Consider the following 23,146-nt stretch of genomic DNA (forward strand, 5'->3'; position numbering starts at 1 on the left):
AGTGGTACAAGGAATGGGGATTGCGATCAGTCCCTGATGCTTCATCTCTGCCACTCCTTCACAGTCCCTCTCTGCCCCTGCTCCCCGTGGGGTCCCTTCCAGGGGTGCCGTCCTTCCCCAGCTGAGCCTGCGGGGGCTGCCCACAGGCAGCACTGCTCCCACATGGGTCCATAACATGAGGTCCATCCTTTAGAAACACCACTTCCTTTAGAAACACCACATCCTTTAGAAACACCACATCCTTTAGAAGACCACTCCAGCACGGGTCCCTCAAAGGCAGCAGCTCCCACCACACCCACCTGCTCCACCGGGGGCTCCTCCATGGGCTGCAGCATGGGGATCTGCTCCATGTGGGACCCATGGGCTGCAGGGGGACAGCCTGCTCCACCAGGGGCCTGTCCACAGCCCGCAGGGGAACTGCTGCTGCGTGCCTGGAGCACCTCCTGCCCTCCTGCTGCACTGACTTGGGGGTCTGTAGTGCTCGTTCTCTCACATTTCTCACTCCTCTTTCTCCCAGCTGCTGTTGAACAGCAAGTTGTTTTTTTTTGTTTGTTTGTTTTTTTTCCCCTTCCTTCAATCTGCTCTCCCAGAGGCCCACCCAGCATCACTCCCTGGCTCAGCTCTGGCCAGCAGCAGGTCCCTTTTGGAGCCGTCTGGAGCTGGCTCTGATCTGATATGGGGCTGCTGGGCTCTGACAGAGGCCACCCCTGCAACCAAAACTTTGCAATGTAAACCCACTACAGCTGCATAACACACTTCCCTTTAAATTATTATTTTGCAGGTTTTTTTATCTATGGCACGTTAGTCTCTCTTTATTTTTAAGACTAGGTTGGTATATTGCTCTAGTCTCCTTAGTCTCCTTCCTTCCTTACTCTCTCTCTCTTTCTCTGTCTCTCTCTTTTTTTTTTTTTTTTTATTCAGCATCCTTTTCATCCCTGCTTTTGATTCTCCCCTGGGAGATTTTCTCTTAGTTTTTGGTTGAAACTTAGTGCTCCATTTCTTTATTTCTTTACCATCTCTGTTGCATTTCTCCCTCTACTGTTAATTCTTTGTCCTCTTTTCTTCCCCTCTCTTTTTGCTGATCTTTTTGCTTCTACTTTAGCGAACAGAGGGCACAAAGGAAACTTCTAGAAATTGTCACCATGCTCCAGAATGTGACAGTGGAATGATGTCGATGTCTCCTTGCTTTTCTTATTTTTGATATTTTTTCTCACATCATTTGGAGCATCTGTCCAGTGTGTAAGCTGGGGTTTTCAGGAAAGAGGGCTGCCCTCCATCTCCAGCAGGCAAAGAGATGGGCTCTGGCAGCCAGAACTTGACGTGCCACTAATGGGAGACCAGCTCTCAGACACAGTGTAGTAGAAGAGAAGGAAATCAAAGTAAATTTTATTTATTTATTTATTTACAAATGTGGATTGTGTGAAGTGGGACTCAGGGAGATGATACAAAACTGAATGTTTTGGGGTTTATTTTGTAACGTGGTTAGTTACACAGTGCAAGGTCTCCACTGAGAACTACCTGTAGCTTACAAAACAGATTAGAAGAGCCAAGTGATCATTGTAATGCCATGTCATCTGGCCTGGGAGGAGACTGCAGCCTCATTGGTTATTCTCAGCCTGTGGTCTTGTCAGCATGAAATGGCAATGTCTGCATTAGTCATGTACAACAAAAAATAAATAAATAAATAAAATATTCTCTGCGGCTCTGGAATCCACAGAGAGGTTCTTTGTGGGAACTGCCACTATTTACCTACTTTCTCCTTGATCCAGGTCTGGACATACAAGTGGGCAGCCTGGATATTCATCCTAACTCTGCAGCTGGCTAGCTGCTGGTCAAGAATTTCTGACAAAAAGGTTTTCTAGCAGAAAGTGTTCAGCCCACAAAATGAAATGTAAGGAGTATATGTATTTCAACTGACATTTTAAGAAGATTCTTCTCCAAACTTTTCATTTTGGTCAGGTCAGGAAGTATCCATTTTATTTTACTGGTGCAGGTTTTTTCTTATGAGAATACGACATTGTTTTACATAGACCAAGATAGGCAAATAAATGTTAATCCAGGTTGATTTGATGTTTCTAAATACAGAATAGTTTGGATGATTTATATTCTTTGAAATCTGGTTATTGTTTTTTCCTGCTTGTAACAAGAGAAAATTCTGGGGTACAAATTTTTCAGCAAAACAGAAAATTGAAATTTTACTTTTGACTGATGGGCTTTGTTATACTTCTGTAGCATATTTTTGGGTGTCAAAAATACTAACACATGGATTGTTGTTTAGATTTGAGCTTCCTGATCCATGGAATACACTTCCATCGTTGTAACTAGTAGAACGGTGGCTAGAAAAAGTGGTTTGGCATCTTGGTGGATCAGAATTGGAATGGAAGAAAAGATTTTGCCCATGGGTTTTGCAGGGGAATAGGAGTTTTGGGGCTCCTTTCCCAAGCAAAGAGGTGAGTAAGTTTCAGAAAGCACAGTTCTCTGGGGAAGAGAAATGTTGGCCACTTACTTCCATGTCCTCCCCAACTTGTCTCTGTCTCTTCTCCCTCCTTTTGTCCTCTCCTGCTCATTTGTCAGTACCACTCCATTATCCAGAAACCTTATATTCTCCCTGATTTGTATTCCCTTGATGTCTCTTTCTTTTCCTGCTTCCTTCAGTGGTGTATTTCTGTCAAGACTAATAGTCCCAATCTGCCTTTTTGGATTTTTTGTCCAATATTACCCTTATATAGTATCCTTCTCAGCTACTCCCGGCTCTCCAGTTGCACATAAATCCATTTCTTATGCAGCTGTTTGAAAAATCTTCTAGTTTTGCATCTTACCTGAACTTTATTACTGATAACAAACTCTGTCTTCCAGATCATCAGTGAACATATGAAATATTACAGAAAGAGATTACATTACATACGCTTAGCAAGAAAGATATTTTGTAAGGGTTTTACATTTTATTACATACTTCTCAGTTTTTGAAAATCTGGAAAAAAAGAAAATTAAATATGATTTTACAAGAGTGCAGCCAATGAAAGTAGCACTGAAAGCTTAAATTTGGATTAAAGTGACTAACAACTGCACTTCCATCTTAATTTCAAAACCTCTAAGTGTCCAGTTTTCAAAAATGTTCTGAGCATGGGCAAATAAAGGATTGCAGAGGGAAAAGTCTGCAGCACAGTAAGGTAATGGAGAGGACAGAACAAAGGTGAAGGAAATGAATGTGTTCACAAATGAATTTTAAGTATATAAGTACCTTTTTGCTAATGGCTCATAGCTCATCTAAGTAATATAATTTCATAAAGAGGTGAGGATGTATCAGAGAACACAGAAAAGCGATTCTGTGTTTGGCAGGACGTATCATTGTCCAGGCTTGCGTAGCTTCAAGGGAGATGTTTTTCATCAGCGTGAGCATGGGAAGTAAGGGAGCTGTTTTCTATAATTGAGAGTGCTTTCCTAGATCTATTTTTATCTCACTGCTCTCTCTCCCCTGTTCACCTCTCTCTGTCTTTGTATCCCTTTTATCTCTACTTTTGTCTTTTTTTTTTTTTTTCTGTCACTGTGATTACTTTCTCATAATTGCTAGTTTTCTTTCCTTCTGCTCAAACCCTCCTTCTGTCCTGTCCCATAAGCCTTCCAATAGCTTCACCTTCCTTTTCCCCAGTACTAGTCCTCGTTTATTTCTTTCCACTTCTGATTTGATTCTGTTGCTATGCAAGGCCAGAAAACAAGTGAGGAGAATAGAGGTAGGCATTTCTGTTCCTCCCCTCCACAGTTAACTTTTCCCCTTCCTCCTCTTTCAAGGATGCCCCAGGTTGCCAGGCCTGGTTCTGCAGCTGTCAGGCTTTCTCTTCTGGCAGGCTTTTAGGAAACTATTGCTGTCAGCCTTTTTCCCAGTCGGGCCAGGTCACTTCGTGGCTGCTCCCGCTACCAACACTTTCCCATTCCCAAATGACTTCTCACACCCAAGTCTCACTCGGGGACCTGCCACCTGCAGCCTCTCCCCATCAGGAGCAGAGATCCCCAAACCAATTGGTGGCATGGGCAGCAGGATTGGGCTACATTCACCCCCCCCCCCCCCACGCTCCACTAACTGATGCAGGAATAAGTGCAGGCAGAGGCTTTGCAGGGTGGAACAGTCATAATTTATTCCTGGGGAAACTGTGGCTGCCAGCCCCAGCCTGTCCCCAGGTGAGGCCCGGCCACCTGCTCAGGTGGGGGGCCTGGCCTGGTGGCCCGCATGGTCCCCGGCCCCCAGCTGCTCCTGCTGGACCCTGTGCAGCCAGGCTGTGTCCCCGGTGTTGGCGTCCTGCGGGGACCATGGAAGTCTGCGCCCAGCCTGCCCTGCGTGCCAGGAGTGGCTCCTGACAAGTTGTCGTTCAGTGGAGGGGCTGCACTCCCTGTGCCTGGGTGAGACACTGCAGGAGCAGTAGCTTGAAAGGCTCCTTTGCCACTGCCGCTGCTGCTGCCACCGCCCCAGCCGCGCGTTGCGCTGCACCCATCTGCGAGGTCATCGGGCCAGGCACACAATCGCGATGATGTGCCCACAGCACAGCGGGCAGGTGTCTTTCAGCAGCCCAGAGTTGGACACACTCCAGGCAGAAGGAGAGCCTGCAGGAGTCGATGCGAGCAGCGTTGGACAGCTGGCCCAGGCAGATGGGGCATGTCTCGTCCCTGGGGGCCTCCTCTGGCTCCTCCTGGTGTGGCTGCCGGCTCATGGTGCCTGTGACCGCTGCGACGTGGAGATTGTCGTACACTGGGGGAGGCTGCCCTGGTGCCAGGCACTTAGCAGCAGGCTGCGGCCTTCAGCACCTCCCTTGCCTCATGGGTTGCCAGCAGGACCTCGACACTTCAAGTGCCACCAGTAGGACTACTGCAGATAGAAGCAGGAAGAAAAGATTCTAGCAGAAACCAGACATTAACTTTCTAGGTTCAAACCAGTTGTCTAGAGTACTGTAGCTGTCACCATTCTGTGTATGGATTGCAAACATTGCTATTAGAATGGCAAATATGCTTATGATAGGTTATACGTGGCAAGACTATGAGGTACTTAGATGTCTATAGATTTGAGAACATTACCAGAGGACTTCGATGGCTTGGGTGCAACAAGAATGGCTTCGTGTGTGCCTCTTGCAACACCTCCGCCTCTATCTCTCCTTCCAGCCGTAGATCCTTGAGCTGTCGAGTCCCACAAGCTGGACTGGATGCAGGCCACCTTTTGTGAGGACATAGGGTGACATTATAACGGTCTCCAGGTGCCCCTGATGGCAGCACTAACAGAGGTCACCTGACCATCGTGAGGCAATGCTGTTGTGAGAATGGCGCCCAAAGTAGAGCTTAAAACAACTAAGTTAGCTGAGTTTGTAAAAGATCAAAACTGCTGAAGCAGTTAAACAATGACTGAGCATGTGCAAAACGGAGAGTACAAGATGAAGAAAACTATGAGCCTTCATCAGAAAGCCCCCAGAGTGTGACCACCAGAGTTTACTGTGCCTGCGATAGGAGGAGGGTTTGACCTCAGTGCCAGGAAAGCTCATGGAGCAGATTATCTTTAGTGTCATCACGTGGCACTTGCAGGGCAAGCAGGCAATCAGGCCCAGCCAGCATGGGTTTATGAAAGGCAGGTCCTGCCTGAAGAACCTGATCTCCTTCTATGACAAAGTGACACACTTGAAGGAGGAGGGAAAGGCTGTGGATGTGATCAACCTTGACTTCAGTAAGGCTTTTGACACCATTTCTTACAACATTATCCTCAAGAAACTGGCGGCTCTTGGCTTGGACTGGCATACGCTTCATTGGGAACAGGGGATGTTTAGGTTGGATCTTAGGAAGAACTTCTTTACTGAAAGGGTTGTTAGGCATTGGAATAGGCTGCCCAGGGAAGTGGTTTAGTCACCATCCCTGGAGGTCTTTAAAAGACGTTTAGATGTAGGGCTTAGTGATATGGTTTAGTAGAGGACTTGTTAGTGTTAGGTCAGAGGCTGGACATGGTGATCTTGGAGGTCTCTTCCAACCTAGGTGATGCTGTGATTCTGTGATTCTGTGACTGTACTTTTAGAACAGCTATAGCTCACTAGATTGATGCTATTAAAAATACACTTTTGCACACCCAGCATCAAACATTAGTGACGTCCATCTGTTATTCCATCTATTTTTAATAGTGCACTCAGAGAAGACCTTAGGATTTGCAGGAAGGCTGGGGATAGAAGCCTTTGTAATACTCCCAAATTAGTTGATTCATTTCCTCTGAAAGGGAGCTGGTATGGCTTCATGCTCTTCCCAAAGGCAAGCAGTGCTGAGAGCCTGTCTGAATGAGATGAAGAAACAATTTCAGATATCAGCAACTTCATCAGGAAACCTGAGCAGCTACAAGAGGGAAGTGAAAATAGCCTCCTCCCCTGTTGCAGCCAGGGTCAGAGCCATGGGGACAAGTATGTGACCATGACATTTGGCAGGTATAAGTACACATAAATGAGGCAAAGCTCAGATGCCCAGAATCTTTCCCAGCTGTGGTTTAAACTGTCAGCCTGCCACGAGCCCAGCTGGAGGATCATAATATATACAATAAAGTAAAATAGATTGTTCTCGACCTTGTAATTCTTTGTCTCCAAATAGAGTCCCAAACACTGGGACTGAGACCTCAGCTCTGTTTAGAGATGAGAGTAGGTCAAGGACAAAGCTTTGGTCCTTTCTTCATTGATACAAAACCATAGAAAAATACTTTTCCCTAAAGAAGTGTAAGAAAAGAAAAATGGACAAATTCCATTGGAAAAAAAATGTTGGCTGTCAGCTATTACACTATGAAAGATGCTCTGATAACACAGTAAAAAGAAAAAAAAATGTTCTAGAGGAAAAGAGCATCATATGGCACTGGAGAACTCCTCTGATTTTGATTTGATAAATCCTTTATGAAAGCAAAAGATGGAGGGATCCGTGCACAAGGCAATTTCTTGAAGAAGATCCATACATTAAATCATTCCAGTTCCATGTTGAACTCAGAGTAACTAAGTTATATTTTTGCAGGGTCTTTTGTACTGCAGGTCTTGTACTTTCTACATGGCTCTGGGAAGGGTTTTATGGATATATATAGGAATAGGTGGAAAGACTATCATGTGGACCTTTCTGAACTAAAAATTTATTGCATAGTTGCCCATGGTTGTACAAAAACAGTCTTAATAGCTCTTCTGACTCCTTCAAAAGTCCTTTTGGGTTCTGTGGGAAGAGGAGTACATGGTAAAGCAGTTCAGGAAGCTCTCCGTTGTGATTGTTCTCATGTGGGACATAGACATTATCATCATGTCCGTGGTAGGAGTTTCCGCAACAAAAATTGCTAAAGTAACTTCACTCACTGAGAAGGATTTTCAATGAATAATTTTTGGAGTACTTAGAATCATAGAATCATTCAGGTTTGAAAAGACCTTTAAGATCATCCAGTCCAACCTTTAACCTGGTACTAAAGTCCACCACTAAAGCATGCTACTAAGTTCTAAATATACACGTTTCTTGAAGATCTCCAGGCATGGTGACTCAACTACTTCCCTGGGCAGCCTGTTCCAATACTATACAACTCTTTCAGTAAAGAAATTTCTCCTAATATCCAACCTAAACCTCAAGGCTTAAGTTGAGGTCATTTCCTCATGTCTTATCCGTTGGTGCTTGGGAGGAGAGCCTGACCCCCACCTGCTACAACTTGTAGCATCTCTGTTATTCAGAAAGTTAGTTTGGGAGATTTTTTATTATTATTATTATTATTATTATTTAGTGCACTGATTATGTATGCTTTTTCAGAGGGAACATTAGAGATACAAGGAGGGGATTTGAATGTCTTAAAACCATGCCTTCTTCAGCTGTTAGCCAAACATTTTAGTGTTACAGAATGTTAAGAAATGAGTTATTTAGTCATCAAAATAATCATGACTAAGACATGGTTTGCTAGAAACTAAAAGCTCATTTTAAATGCTCTAAAAGAACTTTGCATTCCCATGCCATGTATCCCATATTCTGTAATATGCTGTAAAGTACTTAACAGTGATCTATGACAGTATTTTTAGGTGTTTGCAGTGTTACTACAAGTCATAGCCCTGGCAATAATACCTGAATCTGATTTCCATCATTGTGCTTAAACACTATTTCATGTTAGCAATAGCACTGTGGGAGTGCACTCCTTACTCGCTTTTTGTGGGAGATGAAATGATTTGGTCTTTGGCCTTACAACTGACATCATCACTGAGGTGGTGTCCTACTTATGCAGTCTCGCTGTCAGATCTTGTTTTTCTATACAATAATGTAACATCTTCCTAATTATACTGTAAAAATGATGACACAGTACCCTAACTCTACATAATTATCTCTTTTTGTGTGTGTGTATTCTAAAAGTAACCATTTCCATGAGATCTAAAAACTGTAGGTTGTGTGATAATTAGTCACTGAACAACTGGATTACTTCAAAAGTGGCTGACAAATGTTCTGTAAAAACAGTTAATTGCTCTGGATGTATATAGCATTTCTCATTGAATTATTAATGATTTTATTTCATGCTTACATACTCATTGAAAAATAAACAAGTAAGTAAAATTCCTCTAAGTATTTTAAATTAAAGACATAATTTCTCTGAAATTTAATTCAGCAGCTACTTACTGTAATAGCCATTTGGAAAGTTGAATTTTATAAATGTCATCTTGCCAGTGTTGGTTATATAAAGATGCTTCCAGTAATTCCAAAGCGTACCTGACTAATTGAAGATGACACTCTCCATCATTTTATATTTATAGATATAAGAACACAAATCTACTGGCAGACCTATACAGGTAGCATGCACTTGCAGTCCTTTGTCATCCGAAAGGAGAGATACCATTACTTACATGGAGATAAAGGACACAATCTGGGGATTGATGTCAAAATTTCTTTTCCCTCTTTTTGCAGATTTCTGCTGATACAACAGAAGTTGTGTGAGGTCTTTTTTTTTTTTAAAAGAATAGTTATTTTATTTTCCAGTTAACCAGCAATTGTCTTTCTGTTTACATCCGTAAGGCCAGAGACAATGTTTTTTATGGATTTTATGAAATGTGATGTCAGCCAACAGGGACAAGTTTTCCAGAGATTTTTTATTTATTTATTTTAAAATGTAGATAGTCAAATTCTCGTATATATTACACTAATATTGTAATAATGATATATATGTTATAATAATATTACTATAATAATAGAAAAGCTTCGGTCTGTCTTCCTCAAAGAGGAATTCCAATTTTGTTTTCACTTCATCTGGTGTCAGTCAAGAAAGAGATAATATATAAGAGTACAATGCATTATTTTTCAATTTCCTTCATGAATTTGTTGAAGAATTTAGTTTTCATAGGAGTGGTAGGTTGATTAGTGCCTCTTTATTAAGTGCAACATGAGGTGAACACAGGAAAAGTCAGCGGATTAAGGGGTGTGACTAAGTAGATGATACATCTACTTTTATGAACCAGGAACACTTTGTTTATTTATTTTGGAAAAAAATAATAATTTAGAAACCTTGTTAGGATTTTGATCTTTTAAAATAAATCCTAGGAGGAAACTATCACATTTATTTCTGCCTTTTCAGCTCCAGTGTGGTAGGGAAATCAAATACACTATTGCTCTGTCCATATGTCATTTAATCTCAGCAATTTCATAGCTATTGCATTTCAATTTCATACCCATGAGCTGGATTCGATAGACTAAACATAACCCTACATCATATCTTTCTTTTCTGATATGCATGAGAACTTTTGTCTGAACTGTTCTTGAAACTTGTATCCTTGAAGGAATAATTCAGTTACCCTAACATAATTAATTTCTTTTAACACTTAACTCTCCCTTGACAACCATTTTAATGAGGACAAATACTGGTGGCTTTTTTGTTCTAGGAAGTGGTGACTACATTCCACAAAGGGCAGCCATTCTGTCAGATTCATGTCTATATTTTTTCCTATACAGATAAGGCAGGTTGCTGCTCAAAAAACACTGGATTTTGTTTAATTTTTCACAGATATTTCTAAATACATCAGAGCTGATGTTTGACTAGTGGGCAACCTAACTTTGCTAACCCAATTTGCTTTTAAATTAGGTTGGGTGAAAAGAATTACTTCACATCAGAAAAATTATCTTCCATATTCATTCTGCACATTTGGCTGGAAATTTTAAACTATAAATGCTGAAAAGTTAGTGAAGAAATGCAGTGAATTATTGAATAATTTATTTTAATGCTATTTTAAAAGGAGTTTGGAGGATTTTTTTTCTATCACTTATTCATATTCTGTGGCAAATACTTTGAAGTCAAATTTCTTCTAGGACACAAAGTGAACTGTCATTGATATTCCTTAGCATTATACGCTGCACTCTGTTCACTAAGAAAATTGCTGACTCTTAGACATAGAGTATTATCTGGGCCTGGGCTTTCATATTTAACACAATTGTATAACTGGCACTAAGTGCAGAATTCAGACAGTGTACTTGCAAGAGTAACTGCAGCTATTAAAATATACACACTCACAAAATATTGTCTGGTGGAGACTTCAATCTTTTCCAGTCTTACGGAGATTAATGGTATGATTTCTATGCCTGGAAGAAAAGAAGAAGGAAATGTAGGAAGCAAATTCCTTAAAACATTGAGACTCCTTTTCTGAAGAAAACTGGAAAGCAATATCTTTACAGATATTTTTTTAAAACCTGCATATTGTGGGTGTGCAAAATTTTACACAGAAGAGATGGGTACAGCTAAATTTAGTTCATTATAATGCAAGGAGCAGAAAGGATCATGCACCCACAGTCTTTTCAGTTTGATAAATGCAGTGCAAGTTACTTGCTACAAAATGCCAAGTCATTCTACCAGTACACTGATTTTTCAGCTCCTGTCTTCTTTAGGAGTGGAAATTATTTTTAAGATACCAGTTTTGAAATTGGGAAGGAAGCAAATGATTATGAAACAGATATTTTATAGATACTGATAAATTATGAGTACACAAAAATTGATTTTTTTTTCTTCCAAAATGTGGTTGAAATGTAAATATGTACAAGTTATAGAGAAAGTATTCATCCCTTCCCAGAAAGTCTTTCTGGACAGAGCAGAGATTGTGGGATATAAAAATCTGACAGCAGAAGTAAAGAATATAGGTAAGGTAACAAAGATCAGGTTAGGCAAAAGAGGAATGGCAGTCAGATGGAGCAGTCTGAAAGTGACAGGAGTTTTAGTGTTGGACCAGATCTAAACTACAAACTGAAGATTCTTGGGACAATCCACACAGAAGGATGATGTTGCCAAGCATTTTAGGACCTGTAAACCTTATTTTCCCTTTCTGTGTGAAGGTGGATTATAAAGTGTCTCTTAGAGAGGAGGCTACAGTAACATCACCTTTCCATGCATATTTCCCTATTTTACTTTTCTGGGAACAAATTTACCCCACCTTCAGTGGTTACTGTTCAGAGCTGTGGGGCTGGAGAACTTGCAACCTGGAGGGTTGTCTAGCCAGATAACCTTCACCAGTGCTCTCAAATGGATTTTGGCTTTCTTCTGAAGACATCCTTACACTCTTGTATAGTGTCCAAACCCATGTTATGCATTTGAACGTATTGTACTTGGTTTGAGTACCTGGTATGCAAAACACTTAAGCCCATTAAACTATTCAGATAGGCATTAAGGATAGTTCCTACATTTCTTAGATTGCATGCCATGGCCTTGGCCAAGCAGGGTACATCCAGCTCCTGGGTCAGACCCCTCCATGGGGCATTTCCCTGCTCTTCTGGAAGAGACCAGGTAGAAATAGCACTTTCAGCAGTGAAGTGTAGCTGGATTCTGCTGTTAAATACTGTTAAATATCTTTATCAGTGCAATAGACAATGGGATTGAGTGCACCCTCAGCAAGTTTGCAGGTGACACCAAGCTGATTGGTGCAGTCAATACAACAGAAGAAAGAAATGCCATGTAAAGGGACCTGGACAAGCTTGAGAAGTGGGCCCATGTAAACCTAGCGAGATTCAGCAAATCCAAATGCAAGGTGCTGCATCTGGGTCGGGGAAAGCCTGGACATGAGTACGGACTGGGAGAAGAACTCATTAGGGAGACCTTATAGTGGTCTTTCAATACTTAAAGGGGGCTTATAAAGAAGATGGAGTGTAACTTTTTGCTTGGGCAGACAATGTCAAGAAAGAAGTAATGGTTTTAAGCTAAAAGAGGGGAGATTTAGTTTAGAGGTTAGGAGGAAATTCTTCGTTCAGAGGGTGATGAGGCACTGGAATAGGTTGCTCAGAGTTCTGGATGCCCCATCCCTTGAGGTGTTCAAGACATGGCAGGGAGGTTGGAACTAGATGACCTTCCAACCCAAGATATTCTATGATTCTATGACTCTCACCCAAACCATCCTGCTTAGCTGAAGGCAGCTGCTAGTGCATCACTGAGCACTGTATGTTGCTGCATGATTGAGTCTGTGGTAGGCACCAGCTCACACAGGATCCAGGTGGGGGTAGGCACCACCCACCTTAGGTTGCTGGTGCAACCTTAGGGGGTCTGCAGCTTAGGGAAGTAGTGCATGAGAAAAAGGGTCTCATCACCCTGCAGCTGGTCGTGTTATTCAGGAGCCGTGGTCCTGCTTTAGACCAAGCCATTTTCTCCTGGTAATCCTCCAGACAGTTTTCCCTCTCATGGCTTATGTCTTTCAGGATACTTACAGATGGTTATGATGTCTTCCCTGTACGTATTGTCTGGCCAATTAAGGATAATTCATCCTGTTAAACTTTCCTCATATCTCAGTCTTTTCAGATCCTTAATAATTTTATTTCTCTTCTACTTTATTCCTTATTTGTCAACAATTTCCAAAAACCGAAGAACAATGCTATTTGTAGCAGGAAATGGGATTGGGTTTTGAACACTGAAAAAAAAAAAAAAAAAAAAAAAAAGGTATAGAAATGCCAGTCTGGAATGGAGCGTTTTATTAAAGGAAAATCCTATTACGAGTAATTGCTAATATAATTTGTTAGTATGATTACTGCATTTAAAGAAATTCAAGCTGTTGCATTCTTCTTAAATAATTATATTTTAATATCTCATTGTGCTTTTTACAAATATGAAGTCACCTGATTATACACCATCTTCTAGGATTTGAAAGCAACTTCTACATATAAATGGATTTAGCTTCATCAGTACCTCTAAATGATGAAAAAAAATGCCATTTATTAAATAAATGCATATAACACAGATCTTGTCTGCTGGATTTAAAGCCTTGATTTACATTTCAAAGCATTTTGGGAGATTAATCATCTCCAGCTAGTCTAGGTTGATTATATGGGCTCATTCCATCTTCAGCAGAAAGCAGAAGGAGACATCCTCTAGAGGCATCTTACATCTTTTAAATACCTAATGTAGCAACAGCTGCCCTTTGGAGCTACATTTTTTCCAGGAGGGATAAAAAATTAGGTGAAATTAGGTACTTAACTTTTAGACTTTTTAGACCTACTGAAGATAGGTGAGACTGATCTCTTTCCTGAGAGTCTAATCATTGGTTTCCTTTTGATACTCTGCAAAGAATTCCTAGTGTATGCCGTTTAATTACTTCAGATTAATGCTAAATGGACTGCATGTCTTTATAAATTAGATTCATGTAATGATTAGTAAGAATTGGTAAAATTAAACATAAGCTTTAACTAATTAAGTGATAAAGAGAGATAAAACTCTCTTTTTATCTCTCATCTCTAGATGCCTAAGATTCTTTTGTTGCCACTCTCCTTACCTTTAATTGACTCAGAAAATGTTATCATCCATAAAAATCTCCCTCTATTTTCTTTATTTAAAGAAAAAGATTATTATCAAGGGAAAACACTGTAAAACTGTATCAGCTTATTCTTCCATTTAAATATTAATTAGGATCTGTAAAAATGGCTATTTGTTTGATATATAGTAATTGGAGAGTCAAAGTTGCCATCAGAGTGGGACTGTTAAAGAATAACACTAGATATCACTTGCCTGTTGTCACTAAATTTGGTCCCCTTGGGGAGACCTTCTAATTGGAGAAGACTAAGTTATTACACCAGCTGATTATTTTTGTGACAAGTCATATTAGGAAGAGTGCACACCTTATTCCTAGGTCACTGATTTGAATAGCACTTTCTGTTCTGTTCAATTTCATTATCTTTACAGCTCTCTGAACTAAGTGAAACAACTTTAACAACCAAAAACTCTTTTCCTCAGTTCTACTATTGTAATCCATTCTTCAGCAGTTAAAAAATAACAATCATTTAGTCCCAAACTACATCATCAGTAGTTATGTTTCCTTCAGGATGTCAACTTTTTTCCTTTCTTGGCTTTTGAACTAGTGGTAGTTTTTCTCTTCCTTTGCTTTTGCCTTTATTTTTGATTTTGTTCTTTTGCTTATCAAGAATGCATTTTATTTTCATTTATGTTCACACAGACGCTTAAGCCTATTCTGTAAGATTTTAATGAAATTATAGTAAAACCTATGAAAAATACAATATAATGGCTGAGTTTCTGGCCATGGAGGCTCTAAAACTAGTATATAAGATACCACTTATAAGAAATTAAGTAAAATACTGTATGTGCATGATGGAGGGGACAAAAGGTGCATGAATGAAGGGACTGTGTTTGCCATTTGGCTCTCTTCAATAACATTTTTAGCACACCTGAGCCCATAATTGTCCAGACTTGTACTCTAGGTCTTGGGGAACATATATACATAAATGTTTTAATGGGACTGCAGAGCAAATGAAATTCAATTGAAGATATATAACATATTTTCTTCATAGGATTAATTTGCATGAAATGAAAATGGGACACCACAGTTTTATTTTTAGCAACATTTGTAAGATTTTTTGGGCCCTCCATGCGCAGGATTATTTTGAGGTGGGACAATGGAGGAGAAAAGACTGGAGGGGCTATTCTGTGGGGATAGTTCCCCCTTCAGCCATGGAAAGAAAAGAGAGGACACGCTCACTTTCCTTGTTATGGTTCCTCAAGCAATATTGTAAGCAGTCCTCTGCAAAACACATATACTCCTTTTGAAATAAAAAATAAATAAATTGCTTCTTAAATTCACTCCAGATGTAAAATCAAATACAATTTTCTTAGGCAATTCTGCTATTTTTCCTCTACTATGGGAATTTTCTTTCTGTCATTCTGCTCACGAGGAAAAGACAAAGGGCTGCTTTCAAGGGGAGAATGGACTGCAGGCATGTTGGAAACTCTGGATGAATTTTGCACTGTTTTCAAACTTAAGAAGTTTAACTTAGGAACATGGCAAAATAATAGCCATTCCGTCTGTATAGTATGTATCATTTTACTTTTGGGCATCTAAGAATTAAAAAAACTAATTTGCTTGCCATCTTTTTTGTTTTGGTAGAAGTAAGGGAACTCCTTCATATGTGGTCTCCTCTTCACTGACTGGCAGTGCTGTGAATAAACATGACGAATGTCATGAAGTCGTGATTATTTATTTCAGCATTTATTTTTTAACTTTATGTGGCCATAAACCTTTTACAATGTGAATGTTTTAGGTATTCTAAAAAATAAATTATATTGGAGATAAAAGATTACATATGGGAAATTGATTCTGATATTTGTACTACATAAAACTTATCCAAAGCATTAACACCTGGGACTGTACCTTTTGTGTCATGACCATCGCTAGCACTTCCATATTACAACTAAGGATGGAAGCACAGCAGATAAGTAAAATATCACAATGAGGCAACAACAACAACAAAATCCTGACTATGTTTAAAATCTGCCTGTCACATAGATCTTTTTCTCCTTGGTTTCTGTTCTTAGTATTGCAACTGCCATATTGGGATCTGCCTGTGGCTTTTATTAAATGCATAGTTCTTGCTCTTACTAACTGGATAAATTTTTTGAAAGGATAAGTAGTAGGCACAGTATCTCAAAAGAAGGGGAGAGAAGCAGCCTACCCACTGTGAGTAAATGTAGCTGTTCTCACTGCATCTCCAGTGAGACTTGTTTTCTGAAGTGCAGGCAGATGTGTACTCTGGGAAATCTTCCAGAGGAATCATTTAAAAATGAGGTTCTCAACATTAGCTGCTCTGTTTATCTATTTTTCTTTCTTGGACTGTCACTAGCAGCACTGAAGACTGCATTGGATGATGGACTGCGAGCATAAACGACTTGCAAAGGAGCACTGAGGCAAACACTGTTTTCTAGTGCACTGAGACTCTTCCTTAACAATCTGTAGCCATTTTCTGAGAATAAAAGCTCTCTTTCACTGCTACTACACTATTTGACTATAGGCAAACCACCTACATTCTGGAATAGTACAAGTTTAAGCTTTTCTTGTGACATCTCAGACATGATGCAGCAGGTGTAATGCAGTTGATTGCTGCTGGTACTGATGATATCTCCCTTCCTGTCCGGTACTGCTAATCTATTTTCCATTATCTTGTGCTTCAGGAAAAATAAATAAATAAAAATCATGCCTAAACTGAAAAGGAAGATGTTAATGTTGACATTGCTTCTAGCAGTCTGTTTGTGATGACGTCCTCTTGATGATCGTGTCATTACAAAAGGTGTCTGTCAGGTATTCTAAAAATTCTAAAAACTTTTAGAGATTTCTGAAGAAAAGGAGGGCAAACAGACAGAGGGTGGGACAGACACCACTTTTCATTGTACTTCTTTGGAAAGATCTTTAAAATAAAAACCAAATAGTCCTGCTTTAAGTAAGTCATTGAGGATTACCTTCAAGGTTAAAGACTCTCATGTCATAAACCTATATTGTCTATTTGAGTTACTAAGAGTGTAGAAGAAAAATCCTTGAGCAGAGTCCAGCAAGAGGGATTATTTTAGCTGGTAGAATAGGGTGCAAGAAAAAAATAATAATAAAAATAATAATTAAAAAAAGTCTGACAAGATTTTGCAGAACCATAAGGTTGATCTGGAACTACTTTTCCACTTTTTATAGACAGCCAGCATGCAGGTAAAAACTGAACCTAAGCAATACATGATAAGCAGGTCTGTAATGACCTTGGACTAACTAATCAGCATTCTCAATGAAGCATGATTACAGCTTTGATATTTTATGCAGGTTACAAAATCAAGTACTGAAATAGGGGAAATATTTGTGATGTTTGCAATTTTATAATTTCAACTAATTTTAAGTATAAAGATCAGTGAAAATACTTGAAAGCAATATATAAATATATATATATCAGAAAACAGACCTCTCTGAACATGACAGGAATTAAATATTAACGAGATAATATTAGCATCAGTCTGTATCTTTCCATTCAGACCCCTGGAGTTATTCACAGCCATAGATGTGTATAATATTTTACATTGCTGTAAAATATGATGGCACTAGTTATATGTAAGTTAACAATAAAACTAAGTCACAAGAGATTTTTAAACTCTTAATAATTTTTCTCTCTGGCTATAAATGACAATAGCATTACTACCTAGAGTGTTGCTGTTGCAGAAATTCTAATTACCCAAGGGATACTGTCAGTATTTGGAACTGTTCGGGTTTCTTATTCTCAGATTGTTGGCTTTTCCAAGCCTGAATCTAATGCCTAATTTCCCTTCTCCCCTGACTACCACCTTCCCAAGGCCAAATTCTTTAGCAGTCTAAATGTTCTTAGCTACATTGGCTTCAGTGCAGGTGTACTAATACATTTCGTTGCCTATTTTGTCAAGAAGAGTGTCTAAGCTTTGGTGGAAAGAAAAGGAAATATTCTAGAGAGACAAACTTTCTTCTCCTTGAGGCATAAAATTAGTTTTGAATTGTTTTCTCTTGCACTTCAATAATCCTTTGCTGTTTATGTAACATGTAAGGGTTTGTAACTATTCGTAGCTTTTAAAAAGAGCCCAGTGTTTCAGATGAATATGCATGTCATACAAAAGAGGATGCTATTCCATGTTGCCACAGCCTCATGGCACGTTCTGAAGGAGTAATTCCTGTGACTATATATTTTTTTATGTATTATACCCTGGTGGAAAATAAATTCCTGGCTCAGATGGCATCTTATTAATGTGTATAAACACTGAAAGGAAAGGTGCAAAGAGGATGGAGACAGGCCACCACTCTTTTTCAGTGGTGACCACTGCCAGAAGAAGAGGCAATGGGCACAAGATGGAATGTGAGAGGTTCCCTCTGAACACCAGGCAGCACTTCCGTGCTGTGCAGGTGACAGAGCACTGGCACAGGTTGCCCAGAGAAGTTGTGGAGTTTCCCCCTTGGAGATCTTCAGATGTGGTCCTGGGCAGCCTGCTCTGGGTGGCCCTGCTTGAGCAGGGAGGTGGTGGTGGGGAGTTACCAGATGACCTCCAGAGGTCCCTTCCAACTGTGATTCTGTGACTGTCCTGTGACTGGGGGGGGGGGAGTGGAGTGGTTTGTAGGATTTTAAATCTCTTGCCTCATGCAAGATATCTGGTTTCCAATTAGCTTCCTCTCATAGGATCTTCTTCTAAGTCCTGTATCCCTGGACTTCCTGCCTGAGTGCAGACAAGCAAGTCAAAATAAGCATGTACCTGTTGGCTGTGGTGGGGGATGTTTATTTTTTTTTATTTTTTTTTTATTTTTTTTTCCTTTTAATGGGCATATTATATAATATAAAGGTGCAATATATGTTGACACCTTGAAAACTGTTCACAATTTCTGACGGCCATTCTCCCAGAAATGTAGCAATTTCCTTGCTAACAACATTCTATCATTGCATTGTTGAAAATCTGGTAAATATGCAACATAGGTAGTTTTGTGAATAGTGGAAGCAATGCCTCATCTTCTATTTGTACTTTGACATCGATCTCCCTTATGGATTCTCTGATATCAAAACATGCAATCTTTCCCTAGGATCCTTCTGCTCTTCCTGGTGACTTATTTCAATGAAATCTTTAGGAATGTTAATAAACTTGATACCTTTCCTCATCTGCAAATGTCTTAAAATGCCCTGAGGGGACTGAGAGACTGAGACACTGAGATGCTATGATCATCTTTGATTCTTTAGGGAACCAAACTAAAATTAGTCTAAAAATCATGCTTGACTTACAATACACCTGTGAGCACTGGCTATTTGAGACTGATAGGTCCAACATTTTTCACCAGGAATGTACTAAAAATGCTCAGTTGACCTACACACATGCAGCAAGTCAGGCAGTCTATACAACATACATTTGATGTCGAGTTGTGCTGTACCTGAGTTGTGGTAATTTGTTCAGGATATCCAGAAGATTGGTAGATCACTGTCAGAACATAGCAGATTTACACACAGAGCAGTACTTTATCCATGCATATTGGTGAAGCTGTTAGGTATAAATCAAACAAATTACCTTGTATAAAATGATATAAATCAAATCAAATTTCTTTGAAAGTACCTGTAAGGACCATGTGCAAAACAAATTCTTTAGTGCACTTTAAGTTACACCTGCAGTGAATGGCCAATTGTAATTTTACTAGGACCCCTTTATATGACATTTGCAGGGTAATTTACTCCTTGATAGACCATTTTACATTTTAAAGGCAGTAAAGGCTTGAGCTAAACAGCAATATTGCTACAGGAGTTAGGGGTGAAATTTTTGTTTTAATTAAATTATTCAGATGGTATAGTGACCACCATGGTCATTATTATTCTTTTTATTACAAAGCTTCCTTATACCATTTTGGTTTATTCTGCATTCTGTAACACAATCGGAAATACTGTTAAAACACCTTTATAACATTATAATTGTTTCTATGCGGGTGGAAGTCTTGCCAATTCCATTTTATCAATTTAGCTGAAATAGTACAACTCTGGGACCAGACTTTGGATGTGGAAATCTGTGATTTGCTTCTGTACAATTTACTCATGCTGTGTTAATAGAGATTTTGTTTTGTTTTGTTTGTGTTTGGGTGTTTTTGTTTGTTTGCTTGGTTGATTTGGTTTTCCTTTGTGAGTTAGCACAATCTATATGGATACAGTTCTTAAATTACAGCTTGCTCAAAGAATCAGCACTTCAAGGGAACAGGAGCAAATCTCTTTTACTTAGAAAGGTTTTCTCTTTATTCCTTTAGTAAGAGTTCCAAAGAAGTCTTTCTACAGATGTGATCCATGCAGACAGTTCATCAGGTTTTTATTAATTGTATTTCAAGTAAAGAAAATCATCTGCTTACTTAGAAAGTAAGTGAAAGAAAGTAAGAGGCTCTCAATTTTTTCTGTTCTCGCTTTCTTTGTGGATCTTCCAGAGGTTGGAATTCAAAAAGTTGTGGGAGGAATTGTACTTGAATTAAGTCCAAATCATATAGTGAGATGCTCTCCCCACTTCTAAGAAAGTACACCTTTCACAGTTTTAATCCAGTAAGCTAATCATGGTTATTCAAATACACTTTTGCTGGCAAGTCTATTTGTATAACCCTGTTCATGTAATCACAATAACTATTTTTATTAAAACATTATTGTAGACCAACACATCAGACTAACACAACTTTTGAAGAACATAGATATTTTCCGCAAATCATAGGAAGGTGAATTTTAAAGTAGCCAGGCACTAATATAATGAGAAAAAGAGAGAGATACTTCCATGAATTGTAATATTATCACAAGCAGTTGCCCTCACTTGTACCTCTATTTCATTGCTCTCATTAAATAGGATCACCTGAATATGCTCCATTCTGGAAGTACATTCCAAGAAAGCTCATTTGGGGATGTTAAGGGGTTTGTTTGTTAGGGTTCTGTCTGCTCCATGACAGAACCTTTAAGTTTAGCTATTTCCTTTCTGCCAGACACTACTTGAAATTACTTAACATGTATTGTGAAAAAAAAAAATACCTGTAAACACCACAATCTGTTTATGACATTTAGACACTGCTTACTATTGCTATCTCACATGACAATTTTTTTAAAGCTGAATTATGAGTGGTCATTGACATATTTAAAATAGTAAGTATGTATTACTATGAAGTCTCACTTTTGACTTAGGAATTTAATGGGGGCATTAGATGACATTTGTGACTCACAGTGACTTCAGTAGTTGCTCATACAGTTACCAAATAGGATGGGTAGCCCTGACTTACATAAACCATGTTTATGGGCACTTAACCTAGTGAAATGATTTCAAGCAAAAGAGCATCCAATCCACTATGTTGTTTCTGAAAAGAAAGCTGATCAGTGTCATTGATTATAAGCTTAAGGTTTATTTTCCATAAATATTTCTTCATTTTATGGCTTCCAGCACTCAGCACCCATGGTATCTTCTACAGAGAGTATTTGCTGGAAGGTGAAGGCCAACTGTGAACTTAGTGGTCAGAATTGCAGCCCACAGATTTTCTATGTATAAAATACAATGCAGTAAATTTAGCCTGATTTTTTAAGACTCATGCTTTCTGATCTATACCAATAAAAAATAATTTAAACTTGTATTTTCTTCTCCCACGTAGAAACTGAATTTGATGAAATATTAGAAGTTGATTGTAAAGTTTTTGGAATCTCTTAAAAACCAGGTAGCTTTTATAAGTATTTATTTAAAAAAGAAACTGGAACTAGACCATTAACTTCAGTCTAAAAAGTTCAGTAAAGTCATGTGAAGTGGCATTTTTAAAGGTGACATCTTGAGCATTTCATTTTGTGTTTCAAATATGGATCTGTTTGATATAAATCATGTGAAATAATCATCACATTTCTGTATTTCTTAAGAAACAGACCAGTAGCAGAATTATACTCTACCATATTCTAGATGATGTTTAAAGCTGTGAAATTAGATCCCCCTTAGAAAGCCTCATGAGTTTGTAAGTAGGCCATATTATTTGTTCAGAGATAAGCCATGAGACATATGGTCTTTTTAGTACTGTTTTTTAGTAGTCTTGCCATGGGAGTACATTTTCAGCTGAAAAATTGCACCCTTACCAATGCATTTAAGATGAAACAGAATGGGAACATTCAAGGTTTTCCTTTTCCTTTATTTTTTCTTTCTTTCTCTCTCTCTCTCTCTCTTTTTTTTTTTTAACAGAGGCATTTTTAATATTATATATATAGATATTTTAATTTTCCTGTCCAGGTCATGAATCTTTACTATTTAACATTTGTGTTTCCTGATGGCAAGAGAAAAATCAGAAATAACAATTTCAGTTTTCAAAAGGATTTTCAACTGCAGACATCTGCAGACGTCACATTGTTTTCTAACTTGTGAAACAAAGTATTCCCTGTGGCCTGTATGCTGTTCATAGATATACCTTATTATACTATATGAATAACTGATTGCCCTCCTTGTGTTTGCATGCATAACTGTATTTCAAAAAAAAAAAAAAAAAAAAAAAAAAGTAATATCATGTAAGCAAAAGCTGTTTTGATTCCAAACAGGACAACAAAGTTAAGAGGAAGGCAGTGAAGGCATTTCTGTTTTCCATGTATGCATGTTGGTGTGACTTTACAGCTGCCCATCTGTAGCTAGACTGTCCTATCAGATCCTTTTACCTCAGATCAGTCCCAGTGCTTCTCTGTCCCACAGTTAGGTTTAGAGGGATCTAATCCAAAGCTTCCTGAAGTTTCTTCATGTCTCGGTACTGCTAGTGGCTATGTGGTGATATTGCTAGTACACAACTGAGATTTAAAATTGAATCCATGAATGTGAAGATGTTAGGACATGCAGTGTTACACATGTGATGAAATAAGAGTTATCTGGAAGTACCAAGGCAAAATTTGGTGAGATTTTTCACATTCTTGATCCACAGCCCTGTTAGGCAACATCCTAATGTACTACACCAAGATAGTTTTCCAGGACAGGACTTATTTTTGGTCTTCTTCACCACAGCTGGTGAGACCTATGCTAGTGTCACTGCTTTGATACCCACAGAAATGCAGTCTGTACCCAGATGACAAGCTGACCCATCCCCGCTCACAGAATCATAGAGTCATTAAGGTTGGAAAAGATTTCCAAGATCATCTGGTCCAACCATTCCCCTACTACCAACATCACCCACTAAACCATGCCCCTAAGCACCACTTCCAACCTTTCTTTAAACACCCCCAGGGACGATGATGCCACCACCTCGCTAGGCAACCTATTCCAATGCCTCACTCCTCTTTCTGAGAAAAAATATCTCCTGATTTCCAACCTACACCTCCCCTGGCACAACTTGAGGCCATTCCCTCTTGTCCTCTTGCTAGTTATCTGTGAGAAGAGGCCAATACCCAGTTACCCACAACTTTCTTTCAGGTA

The 23,146-nt window shown here is 39.1% G+C and overlaps 1 protein-coding gene and 1 long non-coding RNA gene across 4 annotated transcripts in view; one reads left to right on the forward strand and one right to left on the reverse strand.

Moving 5' to 3' along the window:
- NKAIN3 (sodium/potassium transporting ATPase interacting 3) overlaps positions 1-23,146 on the forward strand; it is a 368,461-nt gene that overhangs the window by 249,060 nt on the left and 96,255 nt on the right. The window lies entirely within an intron of this gene.
- On the reverse strand, positions 7,377-23,074 carry LOC118162036. The gene is made up of 4 exons (XR_004748262.1): positions 23,061-23,074; positions 20,796-20,803; positions 9,821-9,825; positions 7,377-7,593 (listed from the first exon to the last, which is right to left on the reverse strand). It is a non-coding gene; the product is annotated as an uncharacterized LOC118162036 (long non-coding RNA).

This window comes from Oxyura jamaicensis, chromosome 2 (genome assembly GCF_011077185.1).
Source record: "Oxyura jamaicensis isolate SHBP4307 breed ruddy duck chromosome 2, BPBGC_Ojam_1.0, whole genome shotgun sequence".
NCBI lineage: Eukaryota > Metazoa > Chordata > Aves > Anseriformes > Anatidae > Oxyura > Oxyura jamaicensis.